Source organism: Nelumbo nucifera, chromosome 1, assembly GCF_055504915.1.
Source record: "Nelumbo nucifera cultivar China Antique chromosome 1, China Antique-T2T, whole genome shotgun sequence".
NCBI classification, from domain to species: Eukaryota; Viridiplantae; Streptophyta; class Magnoliopsida; order Proteales; family Nelumbonaceae; genus Nelumbo; species Nelumbo nucifera.
The window spans coordinates 156,446,742-156,460,208 of record NC_142649.1 but is presented as its reverse complement, the minus strand read 5'-3'; the positions used below and the strand labels follow the sequence as shown (position 1 = coordinate 156,460,208).

Below are 13,467 nucleotides of genomic sequence, written 5' to 3'. Positions count from 1 at the left end.
ACTGGTTGAAATCAATTCTGCAGTGAAGATTAGAGGCAAGGTCTAGCCTCTGAGCCAAGCCCAAGGACAATGGGCTTTATTAGGGCTACAAAATTGTGCCGGTACTGGGCCAAATAATCATGTAGACGTTCCTGTAACTGTAAGTTTAACCTGCTGGAGTTACATTGCATGATTGAACCATTGTCCGAGCCTGGTCTATTTGGATTAAGCCCGGTTTATGTATAAAGATGCACAAAATATGTCTACATGTTTACATATACAACACTTACAGAAGACTGGATTGGGGTCTAAACATTCAAACCGGGTGGTTAATTGGGAAACAATTTAGTTTTTTGTCTGGTCCGATCCGGCGACATTTGTTAAACTAATCAATTGAATTTTTTGGTATTAGGTCATTTTCTTTAGTAAATTCAGTTTTTGGATCATCCTGTTAGGCCTAGTTGTGTTTTGGGTCAGATATGCCCAACAAAGCTGAGCCTTAGAGAGAGAGAGAATTGGGCCCAGAACTGTTTCTCAATTATTTAGTCACACTTTTGTCCATAGTTGATGAAAAACGTCAGGGTGTGGGCGTGGGCCTCCGAAAAGTTAAAAGTTTATGGTCCGCTCCAAAACCATCCCTTACGACAAGGCCTTCTTTGTTTGCAAGGACACGAATGACATTGACATGGATAGGCAATTGTACAGTGAAGGGTCGTCCACGGCACCAAATTTAATTGGTTGGTGACAAATAGGTGAATCTGCCTTAAAAAAGGTAAATTATAAAGACCCCCCGTATTAAAATGAAAAATTTGCCGTTATAATATTTTTTATCCCTATACTACCCTTGTAAGACAACTTTAACCTCTTTTCGTCTTTTATACGTTTTCTCACCTTATTTTCTCCCTTGCAATCATCATCATGTCACAAGAACCCATCTTTCCTCCCGGCGGCCACCAACACCGGACTGAACACCCCGCCGAACACCAGCGCCTGCCTAACCATCGACAATGCCGAGTTCCTCATACTCGTCGGGAGCAACTCCAGTGTGTATATCAGCAACGCGCTGAACATCGTGCACACGCTAAATAAGCTCACCAGCTCCACCGCCACTTGCAATTCCTGCCGTGACTCACCCACCACCACGCACATTATACTGCAAATCCCACTTATAGTCGTGAACACCAGCAGCCAACTTCTCCTGTTCACTTTTCTGATAAGAAAGAACGTCAGCAATGACGATGGCAGCTCTGATAATGCGTTGAAGGTGAACGCTCAAGTAGAGACTGAAGGCCAGGTTTCTGACCCCCAAAGGCATCCCGTAGTACACCATCCGATGCCAAAACCGACGGTCATCGCTGCCATTAACCGTCGAAAGGCCCATTTTTTCTCGACCAATGCCTTGATAGCAGAGTAGAGATTACCGGCGAACGTCTCCGGTACAATGGATATGCCGGAGAAGCTCACGCTTAACCTGAAGCTACTTTGATTCCTCGTGGTTATGGTTCTTAATGTCTTGATTGCTTCGTCTTTGCGTTCTTTCACCAGGAGCCATCTCGGTGATTCGCGCACTGCGAAGTGGATGATTATACAGTAAAGATGGCTGGCACGGACATCCACAGATAGAGGGTCCGCCATGAAGACTCTCGGTTGATGTAAGCCATGGCCGGTAACGACAAGAAAATAAATATGAATAACAAGAATCCGATGATACCCACCTTGCCTCGCCACCTGATGAAGGGGAATTTGGCCCGACCTCGCAATTACCCGACACGTGGCAAAAACAAGCAGCTCGGGACAGTAGAGCGCCCGAAGCAAACACCGAAGGCAAAGTCCAAGCTCGCTACTGAGCCCGAACTCCAGACCGCCCTACTAGGAGCCCGAGCTCCCCGCCAAGGGCCCGAGCTCCCCACCAAAAGTCCGAGCTCCCTACTGGGAGTCCGAGCTCCCTATTAAGAGCCCGAGCTCCCCACCAAGAGCCCGAGCTCCCTACCAAGAGCCCGAGCTCCCTATTAGGAACTCGAGCTCCCTACTGAGAACCCGAGCTCCCTGCAAGGAGCACAAACTATATTGGGCCCCAAGCCTCGCAAAGCTGTGACCCGAGCTGGCCCATGGCAGCTCGGGACACTCCCCAAACCGAACTCAAGACATCTCGCTCACTCCAACACTTCGCTTCCGAAACACCAGGCTGATCAAACGTACCTGACGCCAAGGACGTCCGTATCCTTGGGCGACGCACTTGACTGATTTGGGATCCGACGCCTGACAGTCGCACTTCAAACGGCCTCCTGCTACCGCCACCTGCCACCGTCGTTACTAACCCCAGAGACGGCTCCGACAAAGGAACAGTGGCGGTTCTGACCGGCCAGAGGAAATGACATCCGAACTGGCAGGAGTTCAGAAGTAGTCATGCCCGATCTGACAGAAGCCTGGAAGTGAGTGCGCGAGGTGGTTATAAAAGGCTCCTACCCCCCAGAAACGAGGTATGCTAACTTTTGCGCTATCTGGTCTATCTTGCCTTTGAGAAACTCTAACTTGAGCTTCGGAGCCCTTACGCCGGGTTCTCCCCGGAGCTTCTCTTCTCCCTCCGTTTCAGGTCCCTAACCACCTGATTCAGAGGCAAGATCGTTGACCGCTAAGATCGGCCGGATCGTGCACCATCAATTGGCGCCGTCTGTGGGAATACGCTTCAAAAGGCCTCCCTCCAAAACTCTCATACCCCTTTCTTCTTCTTTGAAAAACTCAATACTCATGGCCTCATCCAGCAACGCCGGACGCGGCACAGAGACAAACACCACCGGGGAACAGCCCCAAGTTCCCGTGGTGTGTGTTGGGTAGTTCACCATCCCCCTCTCGGTGGATGGAATCCCCAATCTGAATACGCCACAAGCAGTGGCGCCTGTAAACCTACCTGCCACAAGCATCCCCTTCCCTCTCCCCATCGAGACTACCTTCACTGAACCAACCGCCGTCCCCCTGGCAGCTAGCCAAAATCGGCTGGACGACCTAATGCAGTGCATGCGGGCAATGCAAGCCCAGATGCAGCAATTCCAGCAACACCAGCTTCACCAGCACCAAGTGTTGCACAACCTCTCCCAGTACCACTATCAACAGCAGTTCCCCCAATTGACACCGAACCAACCACTACTTCCACCTCGCCACCCTGCTCCGAAGCCGGTCAAGGCCTCTCCGCAGGATGGGCACCTCCACCAAGGAAAGGCCTCTAGGCCCCAGAATCCCCCAAACAGCCAGGCCTCGTCCCCAGGCCAGAGAGAAAGAAAAGTCATCCCCGCCTCGCAGCTCGCAGGCGGATCGGGAACCTCGCCCGCGAGATCGGCACCTCGGGGCTCCAAACCGGAGTCCCCACTGGTGAACCGATTCGGCGTACTGGCAGCAACGGACGACCAGCACTCTGGGCCCATCGAGCTCGGCAACACGGAGGCCAGCAGCGCCAGTACAAGGCCCACTCAGCAGCGAAGGCGCCGTCGAGGTCGACGAACGGCCACCCGCGTCCTGTCAGAGCTCAGAGGCAAAGACGAGACGAGCTCGGACGAGGTAGGAGTTGCCCCGATTCTCTCAGTTCCTTCCCCCCTTGCATCAGAACTCCTGGCAGTCCCCTTGCCCAGAGATTTCAAGCTCCCGCCTCTAGACAAGTATGACGGGTCCTTCGACCCCAACGACTACGTGGACGCTTTCCAGTCCCAAATGCACCTCGCCAGAGCCAGCGAATCATGCATGTGCGTGGCTTTCACCACCACCCTTAAGGGGGTAGCCCGCACTTGGTACAGGAACCTGGCCCCCGGCTCGATAAAGTGTTGGGCTCAGTTCGTGCAGGTCTTCACTACACACTTTGTCACCAGCAAACGGTGCCCCAGAGCAGAAGAAAGCATCTTTGGGGTAGTCCAAAGGGAAGGAGAACCCATACGGGGCTACATCAAACGATTCAATGAGGCATGCTTACAGATACCGCGGTTAGACCCCGCGGTGCAGCTCGCCGCAGCAAAAAGAGGGGTGACGCACAAGGAATTCAAATGGCACATGGTAGCTAACCAGCCTGCGACTGTGGCCGAGTTCCTCAAGCTCGCGGACAAGTTCATGAGGACTGAGGAGGAAATCAACCAAAGAACCGATGGCGGAAACGAGAAAAGAAAGAGGGACGGCGAGCCCTCTAACTCAGCCGACCGAAAAAACCCGGCCCGGGACCCAAAACCAAACCAGTCGTTTCGAGCTCCCCTGCCAGTTCGGACGAATTACACGCCACTGAACACGAGGCGGACCGAGATCCTAATGATGATCAAGGACGCCCCATACGTGAAATGGCCACCTCGCCTAAAGGGAAATCCGAACGAAAGAAACAAGAATTTGTATTGTAGTTTCCATAGGGACCATGGTCACAGTACCGAGCAGTGCAATAACCTCCGAGACGAGATGAGGGGCTCATCCGTCGTGGATACTTAAGAAACTTTGTACAGCACAACAACAATAGCAATAAAGCGGATCGGCCAGGCGAGCACGAAAAGGACGCCCCCGAAACCAGCGGCAGGCCTGCCGAACCGATGCAGTGACAGCCTTCGGCAGAAAGGCCAATTCGGTGAACCATCCATGTAATTGTGAGAGGTTCGGTGGTAGCGGGGTTTACATCAGTGGCAGCCCGGACTTCAGTTCGCGAAGCGGTCCTCGAGGAGCGGAACCCTCCGAAAAGGCCAAAGACCGAGGAGCCAATCCTCTTCACAGAAGACGACGCGCGAGGAGTTCGCTACCCTCACGATGACGCACTTGTCATTAAACTAAGGATCAGCGACTTCGAGGTTAGGTGCGTACTTGTAGATTTAGGCAGCTCGGCAGACATCCTCTTCAAATCGGCGTTTGATCGGCTACAGCTGCCGAGGAGCGAACTAAAGCCCGCAAGCACTCCCCTGGTGGGCTTCAGCGGAGAGGAAGTCAGGCCCCTTGGAAAAATAACGGTGCCTGTGGAAGTCGGTACGTGGCCTTGTGCGGTCAGACTCAACCACGACTTCCTGGTGGTCGTGACACCCTCCCCATACAATGCCATAATAGGGCGGCCAATCACGCATATTCTGCGGGCGGTGGTCTCCACCTACCATTTGGCCATGAAGTTCCCTACAGACTTCGGTGTGGGGGTAGCGCGGGGTGACCAGCTCGAGTCCCGCAAGTGCTACGTTGCCGCCCTAAAGGGAAAGACCTAGGCGGCCGGCGACCTCGATCTGGAGCGGCCCGCGGAACAAGGCGAAGAACGAGCCTCTCCCACAGAAGAAACAGTCGCGATCCCAACCTCGCCTACGGACCCAGCTCGCGCACTCCAGATCGGTGCTTCCGTCAAAGAACCCCTACGGACCGAACTGACCCGTTAGACAGAAGAAACGGAACTTAGCCCCAGAGCGATGGAAGGCGGTCGACGAGGAAGTCGAGAAGCTCCTCGCGGCAGACTTCATAAGGGAAGTCCTTTACCTGAGCTGGGTGGCCAACCCTGTGCTGGTGAAAAAGGCAAACGGCAAGTGGCGCATGTGCGTCGACTACACCGACCTGAACCGAGCTTGCCCGAAAGACTGCTTCCCCCTCCCTAGGATCGACCGCCTAGTGGACGCGACCTCGGGACATGAATTGCTAAGCTTCCTGGATGCCTACTCAGGCTACAACCAAATCCGGATGGACCAATCCGACGAGGAAAAAACCAGCTTCATAACCGAGTTCGCTCTATACTGTTACAAGGTCATGCCCTTCGGGTTAAAAAATGCAGGGGCGACCTTCCAAAGACTTGTAAATAGGCTGTTTTGGCCCCTGATCGGCATAAAGATAGAGTGCTATGTAGACGACATGGTCGTCAAAACACGGTTTTCACGAGAAATAATAAAAGACCTGGACTCTGTCTTCCAAATCCTGTGTCAGTTTAGCATGAAGTTGAACCCCAACAAATGTGTCTTTGGCGTCACCTCGGGCAAATTCGTAGGCTACGTTGTCAATCGGCGCGGCATCGAGGCCAACCCGGACAAGATAAAAGCCATCCTAGATATGAGACCGCCTCGGAAAGTAAAAGAAGTTCAAAGGCTAAACGGTCGCATAGCCGCTCTAAGCCGCTTCATGTCCAAGTCGGCAGATCGCTGCCTACCCTTCTTCAAAGCAATCAAAGGCAAAGGGTTCGAATGGACCCAAGACTGCCAGCTCACGTTTGACGAGCTGAAAGGTTACCTCGCCAGTGTGTCAACCTTAGCTCGGCCCGAGGAAGGCGAAATCTTAGAACTGTACCTCTCGGCAAGCGACGAGGTGGTCAGTTCGGTACTAGTAAAGGAGACAGATCGGGTCCAGCGACCCATATATTATGTTAGTAAAATCTTGCAGGGAGCAGAGACAAGGTACCTGCAGATAGAAAAGCTAGCGTACGCACTAGTGATAGCAGCACGAAAACTCCGCCCGTACTTCCAGGCTCACACCGTCGTCATCCTGACCGACAAACCTCTGAGACAAGTACTACTCAAACCCGAGGTTTCCGGCCGACTGACGAAGTGGGCCATCGAACTCAGCGAGTACGATCTCCAGTACAAGCCAAGGACTGCCATTAAGGCCCAAGCCTTGGCAGATTTTATCGCCGAGTGCACATTTAGCCCCGAAGCCCGTGAACCGGTCGAGCCCGAGATCCCCAGTTCGGGCGAACTCGGAGCTCCCAAACCAAACGAGTCCGAACCCCGTGAAGTAGCAGCCAGTGTGGCATCCCTCCTGGTTAGACCAAGCACGAACTGGGAGGAGGAGCCCTGGATCCTTCACGTAGATGGCTCCTCGAACCAACAAGGTAGCGGGGTTGGAATAGTGCTACGTGGCCCGAGCGGAACAAAACTGGAATACGCACTACGCTTTGAGTTCGCGGCATCTAACAACGAGGCAGAGTTCGAGGCGCTGATAGCCGGGCTAAACCTGGCACACAAGGTTGGGGCAAAGCACATGGTTATCTGTAGTGATTCCCAGCTCGTAGTCAACCAAGTTACAGGCGAATACGAAGCGCGTGAACTCACAATGATTGCATATTTGGCAAAAGTAAAGGAAGCTCTGCTCAACTTCCAGTCACACTTCATCAAGCAAATCCCGAGGTCAGAGAACGCTGAGGCCGATGCCCTGTCCCGACTAGCAAGCACGAGCCACAACGCTAGGAGAACCATGTATGTAGAGGAATTACCTCGGCCCAGCATTCTCGGTGGGGCAGAAGAGGTCGCTCCCGTCATGAAGCAGAGCCGAGCTGGATTGACCCACTCTCGAGCTTCATGCTAGACGGAACCCTCCCCACGGACCGCAACACAGCCAAGAGGGTGCAGTGCCAGGCAGCCAAATACGTCATGATAGACGAACGGTTGTACCGACGATCCTACACGCTCCCCTACCTGCGATGCTTGCGCCCGGCCGAAGCCGAGTTGGTACTCCGCGACACCCATGAAGGCTTGTGCGGCGGACACCTGGGGGGCAGAGCCCTCGCCCAAAAAGCACTTCGACAAGGATACTACTGGCCAACGATGAAGACAGAGGCAATCGAGCTCGTCAGAAAATGCGACAAGTGCCAGAAGCACGCCAACATCCACCATCAGCCCGCTGCCGACCTCAAATACCTCACCAGCCCATGGCCCTTCGCCCAATGGTGTATCGACCTCCTGGGGCCATTCCCACCAGCGATAGGCGGGAGAAAATTCCTAGTGGTGGCAGTAGATTACTTCACAAAGTGGATAGAAGCTGAACCCCTGGCAATAGTTACAGCCCGAAACATACAAAACTTCTTTTGGAAGAACATTGTATGTCGCTTCGGGCTACCTTGGGTACTGATCTCCGACAACGGCAAACAGTTCGAAGATATCAAGTTCCAAGAATGGTGCCGAAGTATGGGAATTAGTCAGAACTTCACATCGGTCGCACACCCGCAGGAAAATGGCCAAACAGAAGTAATGAACAGAGCCATCATCCGCGGACTGAAAGCGCGATTGGACCGAGCCAAAGGTTTGTGGGCAGACGAACTACCAAGTGTTCTATGGGCACACCGAACCACGGAAAAAACCGCCACAGGTGAGACCCCCTTTAACCTCACATACGGCACCGAGGCAGTGATCCCGGCGGAAATCGAAGTGCCTACGTTGCGACTAGAAGCGTACGATGAACAGACAAACGAGGGCGAGTTACGCACCAACCTCGACCTACTGGACGAAGTGAGAGACCTCGCGCACATCCGAACTGCGGCCTACCAACAAAAGGTAGCTCGGTATTATAACGCACGAGTAAAGAAGAGGAACTTCCGCGTCGGCGACCTGGTTCTCCGTAAGGTCATGGTGCCCGAACCCGGCGTAGGGAAATTTGGACCAAACTGGGAGGGACCCTATAGAGTAAAGAAAGCACTCGGTGGGGGAGCATACGAGCTCGGAACCCTAGAAGGAAAACAAGTACCCCGAGCATGGAACGCTGTCAACTTAAGAAGGTACTGCCTATAGATCACCAAGGCAAGTACCCCGAAGCCTAGGTAGAAAACGAACTGGACCGAAATGGTCAGGTTGGCAAAAAACGCAGCTCGAAGACAACCAGACAAAAAGCCATTTCATGTCATAAAACGAACTGAAGGACTGAAATGGTCAGTTCGGCAAAAAACGTAGCTCGAAGACAGAACAACCAGCACTTGAACAAAAAGCCATTTCATTTCAGAATAGATGTGTACATTCAAAAAAAAAAAGCCATTTCTATTTCAGATAGAAGTGCACATTTCATTTTACAAGCCAGGGGCTACTTCATCGTTATCAGAAGCCACTTCGACAACACCCGAAGGACCTGCCTCCCCCTCGGAGTCCGGTTCGGCATCCGCGGCATTAGCCATTTCTTGAGTAATGCGCGAAGTGGATATGGCGCTAGTGTCGAGCTCGGGGTACGTATTCCGGATCATCCACCGGCTTAGCTTGAAACCCCTCCTGTAGGAGTCTACCATTAGATCATCGAAATCCGGCGATGCAATGTAATCACTGCCAGCTTTCTTCTTCGCGTCTTCGATGCCTTGAGAGAAGATCTGAGTCCTCTCCCTGATATCCTCCTGAAGATACTCGACCTGGTGCTGCAGGTCCAGCTTCAACTCCGCCATATTCTTCACCACCACTCCCATGGCCTCAGCATCTCTCTGAGACCTCGCCTGCCTAGACCGCGCAAGGCGAGCAGCAGCCTCGGCAGCACGAGCAGCCTCCTCGGCAGTTCGAGCAGCCTCCTCGGCAGCTCGCGCCTGCCTCGAGTATCTCTCCACCTGGTTCGCTAAGGCGTGAATAGAAGAGTTCACCTATCAAAGGAAAATGGGATCAAAGGAACGAATAGAAGAATGAAAGCCGAAGAACTCTAAAGGGGAGCACTTACCACCATAGCATGAGTAACGGCACGGCAGGCCACTTGGTCCAGAGGGAACTCGGTTCACGCCGCAACTTCCTCGGGAACATCGCCTCCTTACTCCGTTGAAGAGCATGAACAGGCGACAGCACGCTCCTGAAGCCCCCCGTGGCCTCCAAGCCCGACGGCCCAGCTCGCGTATGGGCAGACTCGGAGTAAGCAGGAGCCCCAGTGTGCGTGGTTTCGGCATAAGGAGCCCCCGCCGGCTCCTGCGTAGGCGGAACCATCTCGGGCTCCTCCGCCGGATAGTCCGGCACCTCGGGCTCCGCACCCTGGGACGGTTCGGTGCGAGCTCGCTTAGCCACCCGTTTTCTCCTCTTCATGCCTTGGAACAAGTGCCCACCACGGGTCCCTCGAGAGTCCATCGTACCTGTGAAAAGGAGTTCGGCATCAGTAAGACATGTAAAAGAAGAGCAAGACAGGATCGCTAGGGAAAGAACCTACCCGAACTCAGGCCCGCAGCAATAAGCTTGGCCTCCGTCAGATACCGTTGACACTCTAGCCCGAGCCACGCCCATTGCCTGAGGCCCTTCGCCGTCTCCTTATCAAGTGTGACGCCGGAGTCGGGAGCGGCCATCCCCCAGCCGGTCTGAAACGGCCACCCCAGCGCACTTCGCACCTCGAAATAGTCCCGCTTCCACGCCGGGACCTTATTAGGGAGTCCGTGTAAGAGCTTGAAGCCTGGGCGAGGGGACAGGTAGTATGCCCGCCTACGCCCAGGAATGGGACCCGCTTGCTTTTTCAGCATTAAAATGGAGGAGAAAATCTCTAGGTCCAAAGGGAAGTTCTCGTCACAAAATAAAGAGATTGTCCCCACTAAGTTCCTAATGGAGTTCGGGTGAAGCTGGCCGACCGTCACGCCGAAGTGGTTTAGAACCTCGACGAGAAGAGGGTGAAAGGGCAGCCGCAGCCCCGCGGCGAGCTGTTCCCGGAAAATCACGATCTCATCAGGACCGTGTTCCCAAGGGAAGCTACCCGTAGGGATGAAGTAAGCGTGCTCCCCGGGCAAGTCGTAATAGTCTATGAGGGATTGAAGTCCCTCAGGCGTCATAGTCGAAGGACCGAACTGATCTATAACCCGGCCACGACGGGAGGTGGACGCCGACCTACCCGAAGCACCTCGGCCCGTAGGTTCAACCCATTCCTCAGGACCTACATCGGGCTCACTTGAACTACCAGGGGACGCAAATCGATTGGTAGAACCTACATCAGACCCGCTTGAACAGCCTGAACCCTCCGAACTAGACATCAGAGAATGGAGCGGGATTTCGAAAGCACTCACCCGGGAAGAAGACCGTGAAAGCTCGAACAGGCAAGGAACCTGGGACGCGAGCTGAAGAGCTTGAACGTGAACTGGAACTTAGGCGCGAGCTCAAGAGGTACAACAGTAGCACGGACGCGCCCCCCCCCCCCCCCCCCCCCCCCCCCCCCCCCGCGTGCTATTTATATCCACTACGGTCGGAAAGCGACGGCCCAGATCGAAGCCAATCCAACAGCCCACAGCCACGCTAAACCGCACGTCTTCCAAAGCCAATCAGCGCACGTCTCTCCGAAACCGACGAGGCGTCGTGCACGTCTTGTTAGAGGACAGGTGTCAGCACGCGTCTTCCCGAAACTGACGGGGTGTCGGCGCACGTCTCCTCGCAATAAAAGCGTCTGCAGCGCAACTCTCGAACGACTGCCGTCACGTCTCCCAAACGCGCGCCCTTTTTGAAAATCAAATTAGAGCAAGCGCACTCAACACGGACCAAAACCCTCCTGCTACCTTACAAACTCCCCGCGCCAAGACAGGACCCTTGTCGCAGGGAGTAGGGGCAATTGATGAAGGGGAATTTGGCCCGACCTCGCAATTACCCGACACGTGGCAAAAACAAGCAGCTCGGTACAGTAGAGCGCCCGAAGCAAACACCGAAGGCAAAGTCCAAGCTCGCTACTGAGCCCGAACTCCAGACCGCCCTACTAGGAGCCTGAGCTCCCCACCAAGGGCCCGAGCTCCCCGCCAAGAGCCCGAGCTCCCCACCAAAAGTCCGAGCTCCCTACTGGGAGTCCGAGCTCCCTATTAAGAGCCCGAGCTCCCCACCAAGAGCCCGAGCTCCCTACCAAGAGCCCGAGCTCCCTATTAGGAACTCGAGCTCCCTACTGAGAACCCGAGCTCCCTACAAGGAGCACAAACTATATTGGGCCCCAAGCCTCGCAAAGCTGTGACCCGAGCTGGCCCGTGGCAGCTCGGGACACTCCCCAAACCGAACTCAAGACATCTCGCTTACTCCAACACTTCGCTTCCGAAACACCAGGTTGATCAAATGTACCTGACGCCAAGGACGTCCGTATCCTTGGGCGACGCACTTGACTGATTTGGGATCCGACGCCTGACAGTCGCACTTCAAACGGCCTCCTGCTACCGCCACCTGCCACCGTCGTTACTAACCCCAGAGACGGCTCCGACAAAGGAACAGTGGCGGTTCTGACCGGCCAGAGGAAATGACATCCGAACTGGCAGGAGTTCAGAAGTAGTCATGCCCGATCTGACAGAAGCCTGGAAGTGAGTGCGCGAGGTGGTTATAAAAATCTCCTACCCCCCAGAAACGAGGTATGCTAACTTTTGCGCTATCTGGTCTATCTTGCCTTTGAGAAACTCTAACTTGAGCTTCGGAGCCCTTACGCCGGGTTCTCCCCGGAGCTTCTCTTCTCCCTCCGTTTCAGGTCCCTGACCACCCGATTCAGAGGCAAGATCATTGACCGCTAAGATCGGCCGGATCGTGCACCATCACCACCGTTTTCCGATGATTTCCGTCGAGAGGACGAGCGCACAAGTTCCGATCGTAGCGCGACCGAACCCGCTAACGAATCTCAAGGCGACGTAGACCCCAAATATTGGGAGAAAAGGCCATTTAAGTAGAAGTTACAGACATCATTAGAAATGAGAGGACGAGCATTGTCTTGCGACCGAGAAACGAGTGCACCAGCGAGGCAGCCCACGAAGAATGACGACGCCGGTAACCCGGCGATGATGGGGCTGGCGCAGGTGAGGTTCCATTCCGACTGGACGGATGTCCGTGACGGCTTATCCCAGGCCCATGCATCCTTGGGAAGTAAACAGAGGTTGGCGGAAGAGTTGCAGGAGGGGTCGTCTTGGCGAGAGCACTGCCAGGTGAGCTCGGCGTCGGTGAAGACGCTGATGAAGGTCTGCTAGGTGATGGCTTGTAGGAACTGAGCCCACCCGAAACTTCCTGTACACCGTTCGATGGTGTCGTCTAGAGAGGGAACATGCTTTTCGAGTCGTGGGTGTTCGTTCATATGTAGGTGTTCGTCTGAGGTGGCCAGATTACTGGGTCCCACATCATATGTAGGTGTTCATTCATGGTGGGACCAAGACAAGGAGCAAGATGTGTCCAAGTCCAATCCATACTCCGATAATCCACGTCCGAGTTGGAGTTGTACACTGCATTCATTCAAAGATTCCCACTTTTGAACTCAAAAGTTCTTGGAGATAGAGATGAAAAAGATGGTCCCGCATGAAGCAAAGCCGTCTGATAATGGGTGGGTGTCTATTTCCGCTAAATTGAAAATGTTAATTCGACTTCTGAAGTGTATTTTCGTCAAATAACATTTTCTATTTATCGAGTTCACGGAGAAGGGGAGCTTTGTCATGGTTATAGTACAGGGGTCTTTGTCACAGACCATATAGTACAGGGGGTCTTTGTAAGTTACCCAAAACAAAAAAAAGTAAAACCCATTCAGACTCTGAAATGGGTGGAAATGTAATAGTCTCTGTACGTGAAGATGTTGTATGCAGTAGTACTGCAAATGGTATCTCTTTGTCCTAATCCAAATTCAAATACAATCTGATTAGGTCAATCTGAATTTGATTTATTTATAATTCCATCAAACATGGGTAAAGATTAACTTCAGATTTGGATCAGAACATATCCGATTTGATGTTGCTGTTTTTGAGTGAAAACATTAAATTTTCATGTGAAACATCCACAACACCCTAATCTGAAAGCTTGACAACAAAATCTTTAATCCTGAGCATGTTTTCAGTCTTTTTCGGTGCTTCCAATTTTTGAAAATAAAGGTATTTGG

The 13,467-nt window shown here is 53.4% G+C and overlaps 1 pseudogene across 1 annotated transcript; it reads right to left on the bottom strand.

Moving 5' to 3' along the window:
• Positions 1-782: 782 nt before the first annotated feature.
• Positions 783-13,229, bottom strand: LOC104602876 (organic cation/carnitine transporter 3-like; annotated as a pseudogene). Its single transcript, XR_016080466.1, has 2 exons — positions 12,156-13,229; positions 783-1,707 (listed from the first exon to the last, which is right to left on the bottom strand). The product of XR_016080466.1 is annotated as an organic cation/carnitine transporter 3-like (transcript).
• Between the last annotated feature and the right edge of the window lie 238 nt (positions 13,230-13,467).